Source organism: Mesocricetus auratus, unplaced genomic scaffold (assembly GCF_017639785.1).
Source record: "Mesocricetus auratus isolate SY011 unplaced genomic scaffold, BCM_Maur_2.0 Super-Scaffold_100015, whole genome shotgun sequence".
Classification (NCBI taxonomy): domain Eukaryota; kingdom Metazoa; phylum Chordata; class Mammalia; order Rodentia; family Cricetidae; genus Mesocricetus; species Mesocricetus auratus.
The window spans coordinates 1,624,713-1,638,516 of record NW_024429198.1 but is presented as its reverse complement, the minus strand read 5'-3'; the positions used below and the strand labels follow the sequence as shown (position 1 = coordinate 1,638,516).

At 40.5% G+C, this 13,804-nt stretch overlaps 1 long non-coding RNA gene across 2 annotated transcripts; it reads left to right on the top strand.

The window, feature by feature from the left end:
• The first annotated feature begins 635 nt into the window (after positions 1–635).
• LOC121144286 lies at positions 636–2,764 on the top strand. 2 transcript variants are annotated; one of them, XR_005881607.1, is made up of 2 exons: positions 636–707; positions 1,420–2,764. It is a non-coding gene; the product is annotated as an uncharacterized LOC121144286 (long non-coding RNA). The 2 variants fall into 2 exon arrangements; XR_005881606.1 differs by having other exon boundaries at positions 676–734.
• The last annotated feature ends 11,040 nt before the right edge of the window (positions 2,765–13,804 follow it).

Below are 13,804 nucleotides of genomic sequence, written 5' to 3'. Positions count from 1 at the left end.
CTCCAGCCTGGTCTTGACTCCGTTGCTCATCACTCCTCCCTTTCTGCAACTGGATTCCACTGAGTTTGGCTCAGTGTTTAGCTGTGGGTGTCTGCTTCTGCTTCCATCAGCTACTGGATGAAGGCTCTAGGATGGCATATAAGGTAGTCATCAATCTCATTATCTGAGAAAGGCATTTAAGGTAGCCTCTCCACTATTGCTTAGATTCTTAGTTGGTATCATCCTTATAGATCTCTGGACAAGTATCTAGTGCCAGATTTCTCTTTGCACCTATAATGGATCCCTCTATTGTGGTATCTCTTTTCTTGCTCTCATCTGTTCTTCCCCTGACTCAATCTTCCTGCTCCCGCCTGTCCTCCTCTCCCTCCCTCCATGGCTGGTGGGAGTGTAAACTGGTACAGCCACTTTGGAAATCAGTATGGTGGTCCTCAGGAAAGTGGGAATTAATCTACCACAAGATTCAGCAATTCCACTCTTAGGCATATACCCAAAGGATGCACATTAATACAACAAGGAGGTGTCTGTTCCACTATGTTCATAGCAGCATTGTTTGTAATAGCCAGAACCTGGAAGCAACCTCAACCGAAGACTGGATAAAGAAAATGTGATACATTTATTCGGTGGAGCACTACTCAGCAGAAAAAAACAATTGATTTTTGAAATTCTCAGGCAAATGGATGGAACTAGAAGAAACCATCCTGAGTGAGGTAATCTAGTCACAAAAGACAAACATGGTATGTACTCACTCATATATGAATTTTAGACATAGAGCAAAGGATTACCAGCCTACAATCCATACCGCCAGAGAAGCTAGGAAACAAGGAGGACCCTAAGAGAGACCTTAGGAAGTATGTCTTTTGCTTAGGTTATTCCTCTCTTAACAGTCTGAAGAAGAGTTTCAGTAAAGACTGATAAAATGAACAAAACAAATTATGCAAAGTCTCTGCATAGTGAGGAATCTAAATGTGGAAAATATGAAAGTAGCTAAGCGTAGGATCTGGTTGGACAGGGTGGCACACACCTGTAATCCCAGCACTCTTGAGGCAGAATCCGTCTGACTCTGTGCTTTTGAGGCCAACCCAATCTACATAATGACATGGAAAATTCTAGACCAGTCAGAGTACATAATGAGATCCTGTCTTAAAAAGAGAAAGAAAGAATAGGATCTAACATCAAGCCAACAAGATCAGTTAGAATTCCAGAAGGCATCATTAATTAATTAGACTTGGTGGGTTACTAAAAACAAAAAACCCAAAACTAAACAGGAAGGAGGGGGTGGTTGTCAGACCGAGTGGGAGGGGGCAAGAGCTTGGGATGGGTATGATCATTGTATACATGAAATTGTCAAATAAATGCAAGATGGAAAAAGAATGGGACCTGAGGATACATAAATGAATTGAATCCAACCTTCCTTATTAGGTAATGTGCGACTTGACCCCCGGGGATGGAGTCTGTGAGATGTCCATATGTGTGAAGAATGGAGTTACAGTGATTGCAAAGTGATGAAAATTTGGAGTTCAAAGTATTTCAGTGTTGAAGAAAACTGCTTCCAGGGTGCCTTGGTTGTGGGCTTATTACCAGCCACTGAGCAGAGACCCTGAACTATTGGACCAGTTAAAGCAACTTGCTTGTGGTTATGGCCCCAATTTTCATATCTGAGAAGACTGTCTCACTTGGCCTGTACACATGGAAATAATGAATGCTCAAAGAAACATCATCTTACATAAACTTTGGGTCTGATTTTTGTGTGTTTCATACTTTGTATACAATAACTAAGAAAATTTACCTCACTAGAGGTTCTAATATTATATTGTTAGTTTAGTTATTTGAAATCGGAAATGTGTTAGTGAGTTTTTAATTTTAGAGTTAAGTTGAAGAGATTAAGATGAATTTACAAAAGGTATAAGTAATGTTTGAGAGAACTTATGGCTTAGAGGAATTATAATTTTCATAAATTCATATTGTCCTGAACATTTGGATAACTTCTGCTAGCTAGCAGCATTAAATAAAAAGAATAAAGTTGGTCTAGATATTTAGCTGGAGCTTCTCTAAGTTTGTAAGTGACATCAAATATGACTAAAAGGCTACATTAGCTGAATATGCTCGTACACACCTGTGACCTTAACAATTAAGAGACTGAGTAAGGGGATCAAGGTTCAAGCCAGCAGCACACAGTGAGACCAAGTCTCAAAAAACAAAAACAAGTCCCCTTAAGGTAGATGTTAAAATTTGCCTCACTTAGAAATAAGGTAAGATTCATAAATTGGATTAATCGCTCGAGTTGTTGAATTTATGACTGTTTATTCTTTAAATGTTAAACAGTAATTTTATTTATTATTGTATCTGTGTATAGTGTTTGTGTGTGTGTATGTGAATGGGCGTGCACATGCATGTCATACACGTGTGCAGAGATCAGTGGACAACTTTATGGAGTTCATTCTTTCCTTCCACCTTTATGTGATGGAAGTGCTTGTACCCACTGAGCTATCTCACTTGTTCCTATATACTTAATTTTAAATAGTAAAATAGGAGCTACCTAGGTCAAAAATTGCTTTCAATAAACTTTTGAAAGGAATCAGTAGTGTCTGAAAAAATAGTCTAATATCACAAAAGTGTGTTTGTACATGTTACATAATAAAATTTCTAATGGTCATTATAAAGATGAAAAAGAAATAGAGGATAGTATATGTGAATGTTTAATTTTACTTGTGAATTCTTTTAGAATGATAAATGTAAAAAAATAAAACACATTTTCAAAACAAAAGTGCCTTAAGCCAGCATGCACCAACCTACAGATAAACAGGAAGTCTGTGCCCTGCCAGTGCTTGCTAGTCTAGCTACCCTCGCTCAAACTCAGAAGTTTAGAGAAGAAAATGACTAAGAGTCAAGCTTGCCTGATGACTTTCGGACATAAAGTTCATGGTCCTGAAAGGCCTTAGATTCCCCCCCCCCCCCCCCCAGGAGGGTCTCACCCTCCCTGGGGAATGATATGGGGATTGGGTAGGGGGGCTGGGGGGGCTGGTGGAGGAACAAGGGAGGAGGGGTGGGAGAGGGAGCTGGGATTGACATGTGAAATATTCACGTTTGTAATTTAAATGAAAACATATATTGAGAAAAAAACAGGCAGGGTATAAAATATGTAAATTAACCCATATACACATGGGCTGAGAAATAGACGAATGTCAGCGGTGGGTGACCCGTGAGCTCATACATACCCCTGATTCTCAGCCAAAGCAGTGAAGAAGGGACCATCATTCAGGGCTATGAAAACTCTTCTCTGTGCTCAGTTTGTCTGGGTTGCCACTAGACCGTGCAAGATTGTACAGTAAACTGTGACTTTTATTACTCTGAGTCTCCAGTGCTTCTTCATTACGAAGTGAGGATCCTCATTCTCATGATAAAAACCCTGAAGATCACCTGCTGGGCATAGTGGTACACACATGTGCTCTCATGTGTACACATGTGGGAAGCCAAGGCAGGGAAACTGGAGTTCTAGTGCCTCGGTTTGGGTTTCCAGTGCTGATTTCAAAACACCAAGATAAAACACCAAGACCATAAGGAACTTGGGGAGGAAAGGGTTACTTCACTTCCACAGCACAGTTTATCACTGAAGGAAGTCAGGGTGGGACCTGATGCAGAGGCCTTGGAGAGATACTGCTCACTGGCTTGCTCCTCATGGCTTCTTCAGCCTGCTTTTTTATAGCTTGCAGGACCACTAACCCAGGGTGGCACTGCACACGGTGCTGGGCCCTCCCATACCAATTGTCAAGCAAGGAAATGCACCACAGGCTTGTGCACTGGCCCATCTGGTGACCATTGTCTCAACTGAGATTCCCTCTGGTTATGGGGTAAAGACCCAAAGACCACTTAACACAACCAAAGGACTGATCTGCTTCCACCTTCCTGAGGAAAAGCATGAAACATTTGTATAGGGGAGGCCCAGATGCCTATTACAGGAAGTTTTCAAGACAAAGAACACAGAAAAACCACATCCCACTTGGCAGTTGCAGGGGGAAGCAAGGAAGCAGTTTATAAGAGCCAAGAATATGCAGCTAGCTGGGGGCGTTTTGACCCCAAGTTTCTAGTGCAGGATTGGTTGCTTTCCCTCAAGACTTTCAAGGGCAAGGGGTAGAAACCAAAGATTGCTTAAACTGAGACAAAACGAAGAAACTTTTGCCCTGTTACGTTCTTCCCAAATGACCCTGACTTGTGTCAACTTGACCTTAAATAAGACAGGCTACTTAGTGAGACACTGTCTGCATAAATAAACAAACAGTTAATGACTAGAAAACTTTGGTGTTGGACTGAGGACATGGCTCGGTCAGGAAAGTGCTTGCCATGTAAACAGCTGGATACAGTGGTGCACATTCGTAACCCCAGCACTGGGTCAGCAGGGTAGAGGGCAGACAGAGGGGATCCCTGGAGCTTGCTACTCTACCTGAATTAGTGAGCTTCAGAGTCAGTTAGAGACCCTGTCTCAAAAAATAATGTGGAGAGCAATCAGGGAAAGACTCGACCTCAACCTCCTATCACACACACCTAAATAAATAAATATTAGCTGTAAAAGTAGAATTCCTCATCTGAATATGCTTTTTAAAAAAAAACCTTTGAAATGAATGATAGTGATTATTGTTAGAATCTTCTCTGAATCCTTCCTCAGGATTAGAAAATGTTGGACAAAAACGGGGCTTGGGGGTGCATACCCTTAATCACAAAGATGGAGGTTAGGCGGAACACAGAGGTGAGCAATTGGGCATAAAGGGGACAAAGGCAGCTCCAGATAGCTTGGATCCAGTCCTTCTCATTCTAACCCTCCACACAGCCACAGAAGTTCTAGTCAAGTCAGTCGGTCTTTAGAATCTTCATCATAGGTCTGCCTCCCACCCCCAGCCTCAGTTTATCCTCCTGTGTCCTCTCAGGTTCAAAGTGGTTTAAGTCATACCAAACACAGAAGGGTATGGTGCTGGAATCTGAGAAAAGGAGAGTGAGAGGCAAGAAGATGGACATAGTGAGTTTGCGGCTAGCCTGGACTGCACAGCGAGAGACTGCATCACAAATAAATAGGCAAGCAAAGCAAAGCAAAAACAAAGCAACATCCTGAGAGAGAGAGAGAGAGAGAGAGAGAGAGAGAGAGAGAGAGAGAGAGAGAGAGAGAGAGAGAGAGAGAGAGAGAGAGAATATATCTATTTGATTTTCCTAAGAATTTTTTTCCCCTCCAAAGAGCTAAAATTTTGGAACACATCATTATACTGCCATCTTCTGGATAATTCCAATGCTTACACATAAAAGTCAACTTAGAGTTTCAAAACTTGGCCCTTGTAAATAACTCTTCTTTGGGGCTGAAATGTATCCCCTCTAACTCCTCCTGGATATCTCCCACTTCTTCCTCCCAACTTCATGTCCTTTAAAACTAGATTATAATTTTTTTTATAACTCAGAGTCTGATTAGTGCTGCCTATCTGTATAGACGTGGGACCATCCAATAGAGCACCATCAGCCTACTGAGACCACGGCCCTAAAGAAAACTGATTCTCCCTCCCACAGTGGCCATCAGCTGTCTAGATAGACGGGGGGCTCTGAAATTAAGACTCTTGATGGTTTGCCTAATACCTGTTTTTAATGATTTTGGTCATAAATTTTCCTATACACTGTGCGATGACATTTCACTGAAGGTGAGTTTTGGGTGGTAATTGTGTCATCTAATAATTTTACAAGTTCTCTTTTTTCCAGTTATTGTTGGGGAACTGTCAGTCACCATACCAGGTGTGCTAACGGTGGACTCCAAAACTGCTTTAACATGTTTTATTGCATTGTATAAATCTCTTGGTTTAGTTGTGTCTTTAAAAAAATTATTTTACACGTATTGGTGTTTTTGCCTCTGTGTGAGTCTGTTTGAGGGTGTCAGATCCTGTGGAACTGGAGTCACAGAGAGTTGTGAACTGCCACATGGGTTCTAGGAATCGAACCTAGTTCTCTGGGAGAGCAGCCAGCACTCTTAACCACTGAGCCATCTTGCCAGCCCTCTCTTGAGTGATATTACATTTGTTATCAATGCTGTCAGTAGAAATGGCAGGTTACACCATATTCATTACATCAGTCTATCATCAGAGTATAAAATTTAAAATCAGCAGCTTCTCTTCACACTTCCCTTGATTAATTGTCCTGTTTCCTCAATTCATCTGGCTACAGACCAGTAAGACAGAGTTTTGATGTGTTGCCCTCCTCTTCCTTCCTTCCTTCCTTCCTTCCTTCCTTCCTTCCTTCCTTCCTTCCTCCCTCCCTCCCTCTCTTTCTTTCTTATTTTTACTTAAATTAGAACAAGCTTCTTCACATGTCAATTCCAGCTCCCTCTCCCTCCCCTCCATCCCCTTCCCCTAGTAACTCCCCTAATGTTCCACCCCATACCCCTTCCCCTCCTCAGGGAGGATGAGGCTCTTCATGGGGGAATCTCCAAAGTTTGTCATATCATACAGGGCAGGATGTGTTCAGGCTGAGAGAGCATCTCTCCATGTGGAACGGGCTCCCCAAGTCCATTCTTATGCCAGGGATAAATACTGATCTACTTCCTGAGGCCCCATAGATTGCGGAGGCCTCCTCACTGACACCCACGATCAGGTCAGCTCTCTCTGTGTCTTTCACCAGCCTGGTTTTGACCCCTTTGCTCATACTCCTCCCTCTCTGCAGCTGGGTTTCAGGAGTTCAGTTCAGTGTTTAGCTGTGGGTGTCTGTCTCAGTTTCCATCAGCCACTGGATGAAGGTTCTCTTTCAGTTTTTCTAATTTTGATATGATCCTTATGACACTATCCTTGGTTTGTGTGGAATTTGATAGCCCAAATTCCCTACCAATTGAGCACAATGTCTTTTTTTAAATTTAAATTTAAATTTTTAAATTTAAAATTAAATTAGAAACAAGGTTGCTTCACATGTCAATTTGAGGTCCTTCTCTCTTTCCCTCCCCTCCTCCCACACCCTCCCACCAACCCCTCAAATATCCCCTCATTTCCCCAGGGAGGGTTAGGCACTCCGTGGGGGTGTCCATAGTCAGTCATTTCATCCAGGGAAGGGCCTAGACCCTCCCCAAAGAGTCCAGGGTGAGAGTGCATCTCTTATTGTTGGATGGGTTCGCAAAGTCCATTTGTATATCCCTGATGAATACTGATCTATTACCCAAGGCTCAATAGATTACCTAGGCCTCCTCACTGACACCCACATTCAGGGGGTCTTGATCAGTCGCATGCTGGATTTCCAGCCATCAGTCTGGGATTCAAGAGCTAACCCTTGTCAGGTCAGCTGTTTCTGGGGGTTAAACCAGCCAAGTCTTAACCCCTTTGCTCATCAATCCTCCCTCTCTGTCACTGGATTCCTGGAGTTCAGCTCAGTGTTTAGCTGTGGGAGTCTGCCTCTGCTTCCATCAGCCACTGAATGAAGGTTCTGTTTCCCAGACTCTCTGGCCATGGGATTGTAGGCTGGCACTCCCCAGATCTATGTCTAATATCCATCTATGAGAGAGTACATGCCATGTTTCTCTTTTTGTGACTGGGTTACCTCACTCAGGATGGTTTCTTCTAGTGCCATCCATTTGCCTGAAAATTTCAGGATTCCATTGGTTTTTTTTCTGCTGAATACTACTCCATTGTATAAATGTACCACATTTTCTCTGTCCAAGTTCTGGCTTCCAAGTTCTGGCTATTACAAATCATGCTGCTATGAACATAGTGGAACAGATGTCCTTGTTGGATTAATGTGAATCTTTTCCATATATGCTCAAGAGTGGAGTTGCTGGGTCTTGTAGTATGCTTATTTTGATTTTTCTGAGGAATCTCCATACTGATTTCCAAAGTGGTTGTACAAGTTGGCACTCCCACCAGCAGTGGAGGAGTGTTCCCCTTTCACCACAACCTCTGCAGCATAAATTGTCGTTGGTGTTTTTGATTTTAACCATTCTGACAGGAGTAAGATGTTATCTCAGAGCTGTTTTGATTTTGCATTTCCCAGATGGCTAAGGATGTTGAGCACTTTCTTAAGTGCCTCTCAGCCATTTTAGACTCCTTTATTGAGAATTCTCTATTTAGTTCTGTATCCCAGTTTTTAAATGGATCCTTTGGTGTTTTGGAGACTTGCTTCTTGAATTCTTTGTAAATTTTGGAGATCAGTCCTCTGTCAGATGTGGGGTTAGTGAATATCTTTTCCCATTCTGTGGGGTGCCTTTTTGTTTTGCTGACTGTCCTTTGCCTTACAGAAGCTTCTCAGTTTCAGGAGGTCCCATTTATTAATTGTCGATTGTAGTGTCTGTGCTACTTCAGTTATGTTCAGGAAGCTGTCTCCTGTACCAATTCGTTCCCAAGTGTACCTCCCACTTTCTCTTCTAAGAGGTTCAGTGTGGCTGGATTTATGTTGAGGTCTTTGATACATTTGGACTTAAGTTTTGTACATGACGATAGACATTGATCAATCTGCATTCTTCTACATGCCAGCATCCAGTTATGCCAGCACCATTTGTTGAAGATGCTATCTTTTTTTCCATTGTATATTTTTAGCTTCTTTGTGGAAGATCAGATGTTCATACATGTATGGGTTAATATCAGAGTGTTCAATTCGATTCCATTGGTGTACCTGTCTATTTTTGTGCCAATACCAAACTGTTTTCAGGACTACAGCTCTATAATAGAGCTTGAGGTCAGGGATGGTGATGCCTCCAGATGTTGCTTTGTTGAATAAGGTTGTTTTGGCTATCCTGGGTCTTTTGTTTTTCCATACAAAACTGATTATTGTTCTTTCAAGGTCTGTGAAGAATTTTGCTGGGAATATAATGGGTTTTCATTGAATCTGTAGATTGCTTTTGGCAGGATTGCCATTTTTACTACATTGATCCTACCTATCCAAGAACATGAGAGATCTTTCCATTTTCTGAGTGCTTCTTTAATTTCTTTCAGGTCTTTCACTTGTTTGGTTGGTGTTACCCCAAGGTATTCTATGTTGTTTGTGGCAATTGTAAAGGGTGATGTTTCTCTGATTTCTTTCTCAGCACTTTTATTGTCTGTACATAGTAGGGCTAATGATTTTCTTGAGTTGATCTTGTATCCTGCCACTTTGCTGAAGGTGTTAATCAGCTGTAAGAGTTCTCTGGTAGAGTTCTTTGGGTCATTTATGTAAACTATCATATCGTCTGCAAATAGTGAAAGTTTGACCTTTTCCTTTCCAATTTGTATCCCCTTGATCCCCCTTTGTTGTCATATGGCTCTAGCTAGAACTTCAAATACAATATTGAAAAGGTATGGAGAGAGTGGACGGCCTTGTCTTGTTCCTGATTTTAGCGGAATTACGTTGAGTTTTTGTCCATTTAGTTTGATGTTGGCTGTTGGTTTGCTGTATATAGCTTTTATTATGTTTAGTTATGTTCTTGTTAACCCAGATCTCTCCAAGACCTTTATCATGAAGGGGTATTGTATTTCGTCAAAGGCTTTTCTACATCTAGTGAGATGATCCTGTGGTTTTTGTTTCTCAGCTTGTTTATATGGTGGATTACTTTGATGGATTTTCGTATTTTGAACCATCCCTACATCCCTGGGATGAAACCTACTTTATTGTGTTGAATGATTGTTTTGATGTGTTCTTGTTTGATGTGTTCTTGGATCTGATTTATTGAGTATTTTTGCATCAATGTTCATGAGGGATATTGGTCTGAAGTTCTCTTTCTTAGTTGTGTCTTAGTGTGGCTTGGGGATCAAGGTTATTGAAGTCTCATAAATAGAGTTTGGCAAAGACCCTTCTTCTATTGCATGGAATACTTTGAGAAGGATTGGTATAAGCTGCTCTTTTTTAATTTCTGATAGAATTCTGCACTGAGGCCATCTGGACCTGGGCTTTTTTTGGTTGGGAGTCTTTTGATGACTGCTTCTATTTCCTTAGAAGTTATAGGTCTATTTAAATTGCTTACCTGTTCTTGATTTAATTTGGCAAGTGATAGCTATCTAGAAAATTGTCCATTTCCTTTAAATTTTTGAATTTTGTGGAATACAGGTTTTCAAAGTATAGTCTGATGATTGTCTGAATTTCCTCAGAGTCCGTTGTTATGTCCCCCTTTTCATTTCTGATTTTGTTAATTTGCATGTTCACACTCTGCTGTTTGGTAAGTTTGGACAAAGGTTTGTCTATCTTGTTGATTTTCTCAAAGAACCAACTCTTCATTGCATTGATTCTTTGAATTGTTTTCCTAGTTTCTACTTTATTGATTTCAGCCCTCTCTTTTATTATTTCCTGGTGTCTACTCCTCCTGCGGGAGTTTGCTTCTTGTGTTCTAGAGCTTTCAGTTGTGCTGTTAATTCTCTAGTATAACTATTCTCCAGTTTTTTCATGTGGGCACTTAATGCTATGAACTTCCCCCGTAGCACTGTTTTTAAGTGTCCCATAGGTTTGGGTATGTTGTGTCTTCATTCTCATTGAATTCTAGGAAGTCTTTAATTTCTTTTTTTATTTCTTCTTTGACCAAGGAGTGGTGCAATTGTGTATTATTCAGCTTCCATGATTTTGCAGGGTTTCTGCAATTTGTGTTGTTGTTGAATTCTAATTTTAATGCATGGTGGTCTGATAAGATGCATGGAGTTATTCCAGTTATTTTTGTACCTTCTGAGGTTTGATATGTTGTCAAGTATGTGGTCGATTTTTGAGAAGTTCCATGTGGTGGAGAGAAGAAGGTATATTCTTTTTTATGTGGATGGAATGTTCTATAGATGTGTGTTAATCCCAATTGGGTCATAAATTCTATTAGACCCTTTGCTTCTTTGTTAAGTTTCTGTCTGGTATTCCTGTCTAGTCCCCAGGCAATCCCCAGGCACTGGAATGCAGGTCTGGATGTGGGCCTGGTTTACCTGGTCCTGCTGGTGCCACCGGTCGCACTGGTCCCACTGGTCCCCTGGACCTGCTGGTCCTCTTGTCTCATTTGTGGAAGAGAAGACCTGAGATCTCGGGTGCTTGGCTCCCACCGGGATGGGAGGCTCTCTCAAGCACAATGTCTTACTGCTTATCTTTACAAAAAGTTGTTTATCAACTTTTTTGTTGAACAGTCTTCCTTCATGTGTAATATTTCTTTCTGTTGGGGCTGGGGAGGGCTCTGTTATTATTTGAGAGGTTTTAACATTCATGTTGAGATAAAAAAATAGTCACAAAGAAGGCACTGTGTATTTTTGTTTTAGTTTTTTTTTTAAATTTTACTCTTTGGGGCCTTCCACCCAGCTCCCAAATAAATACATGGAGACTTATTGTTATATATGAATGCCCAGTCTTTGCTGGTCTTGTTTTTAGCTAGCTTTTCTTAACTTAAATTATCACATTTCTCTTTAACTATGTTTTGCCTCTGTGCTTTTTACCTTTTAAAATTTTATCAGTGCTGGGATTAAAGTTGTTTTCCAGCCTCATTGGATAAACTGAATTTCATCAAAATGAAAAGTTCTTATCTATGTATGTTATCTCTGAGTTCCCAGTACTTGGGAGGTGGAGGTAAAAGGATAAGAAGTTCATGACCAGTTTGAGCTACATAGAAATTGTGAAGCCAACCTAGGTAACACAATCCCTTTGATGGACAATTAACCAAACATCCAGTTCCACTTCTAAAAAGTAGTTAAATTTGTTCTTTGACAATTTCATACATTTATATAATGTATTCTGATTGAACTCTATATCTTCCCATTCCTAGCAGCCTTCCCTTCTCCCTACCACTCCCCTTCCCAGATTCATCATTTTTAGTTTTTTAAAACTTTTCTTTTGCTTCTACATATGAGAGAAAATATGAAGTACTCGTCTGTTGTGTCTGACTTATTTTACTTAACCCAATGTCCTCCTCTAGTTTTTTTACATTTTGCATCAAATCAAAGGGTTTTATTCTTCTTTATGGGTGAACAATGCTCCATTTTGTATAAAGGCCTATTTATCTCAATCATTTATCTGTGGTTGAATATCTAGGCTTATTACATACCTTAGCTTTAATGAATAGTGTTACTGAACATGGGAATACAAATATATCTCTTTGGGATGCTGATTTAATTTTCTTTGGATATGAACTCAGATGAATATATAGTTGTATTTATAGTAGATCTACTTTTAGGTTCTTGAAGAGCCTTCAAGGAAGAATTTTAAATCAAGTTACCACTGAATATATAATTTGAAATGTTAACATTAAAATATCTATATTTCCACCTATAGATGCAAGTCTGTATCTATACTTGTATTTGTGTTTATTTCTGGCTACAAATACAAATTCTTCCTTGAAGGCTCTTCAAGTTGAAAATCGACTTCCCTTTCTGGGTTTCCCCACTTCAGACTTGATGAGAAGAGGCAAAGCTACAGCTGCTATGCTCAGGTTGCTGACCTAACCCCTCAGCTGTCCATCAAGTGCTGTGTTGGAGATGACTCCACCTTCACCTCTACCTACTCCTTCTTTTCTGTCCCCTCCTCCTCTGCCTCCTCTTCCTCCTCCTCTTCTTTGGACTCTGCCTTCTTTTCTTACTCTTCTTTTCCCTCCCCCTCTTCTTTGAGATATGAGGTGCCATTTTATTTAGCTTTAATTGGGACGTATGTATGTATCATCTATCAATCAACCTGTATATCTAACTATGTATCTATTGAGCTATCATATCTCTATAGCCCAATACACAGTCCTAGGGATAAACCTAGGGCCTCTTTCATGCCAGTTAGTCCTCTACCACTGAACTACATCCTCAGCCATGCTTTTACTCTTTATTTGGAGATAAGGTCTCTCTAAAGTGTCCAGACTGGCCTTAACTAACTCAGCAGCCAAAGCAGACTTTAAAAAATTACTATTATTATTAGTGGGGTGTGAGTGTGTGCCAGTGAGTGCCCCACCCTGTGTATAGCGGTCAGAAGACAACTTTTGGAGTTGTCTATCTCCCACCATGGTATCAGTGAATGGAACTCCAGTCACCAGGATGGCAAAGCAATGCAACTTTACCTGCTAAGTCATCTCATTTACTCTTTTCTTTCTTCTTGAACACTGCATGCTGTTTAATTGTCTTTATCAGAGCATAGACAACTTCTTCAGTTTTGCAGTTGTGTTAATATTCATTTAATGCCTGTACAATTTAATCAGTCCACTGCCCACTTAGGTTGCTTATAATCTTCTGTATACTACCTTACTGTAGTCCAAGTATGATGATAAGTGAATTACTTGCATTTTCACACTAAATAAAACAACCCTGTGAGTTAGATGACATTATTAATACTTTTTAAATAAGAAAATACATAGTCAGGGTGGGTAGGCAACTTGCCCAAGATTTGAATTCAGCTGGGAACATCATTCAATGGCATAGTGCTTGCTTAGCACATATGAGGCTGGGGGTTCCATTCCTTGTCTTGGAAAGATTTTGAGGGCAGACTGTGTTCAGAGCCCATATCTATATCACTAAAACACAAAGTAGTACCTTCTTTTGCTTTCAGTAACATTCCTTCCCTTAAGGAGTAATCTCCAGGTACATGTGTGTTTATGGAGGCTTTTCACTGGCTTCTGATATAATTTTACCCGCAAACATTTAAAGAGGTTGTAAGGGACTGAAGAGATGGCTCCCTGGCTAAGAGCACTTGCTGCTCTTCCAGAGGACCTGGGCTTGATTCCCAGCATCCAAATGGCAGTTCACAACTTGTAACTCATGTTTCAGGGCATCCAATGCTCTCTCCTGGCCTCCTTGGGCACCAGGCACATACATAGTGCACAAGATGTACATGGAGGTAAAATATTCATACACACAAAATAAATAAATGAAGTTTATAATTGAGGATTTCACATTTACATTAC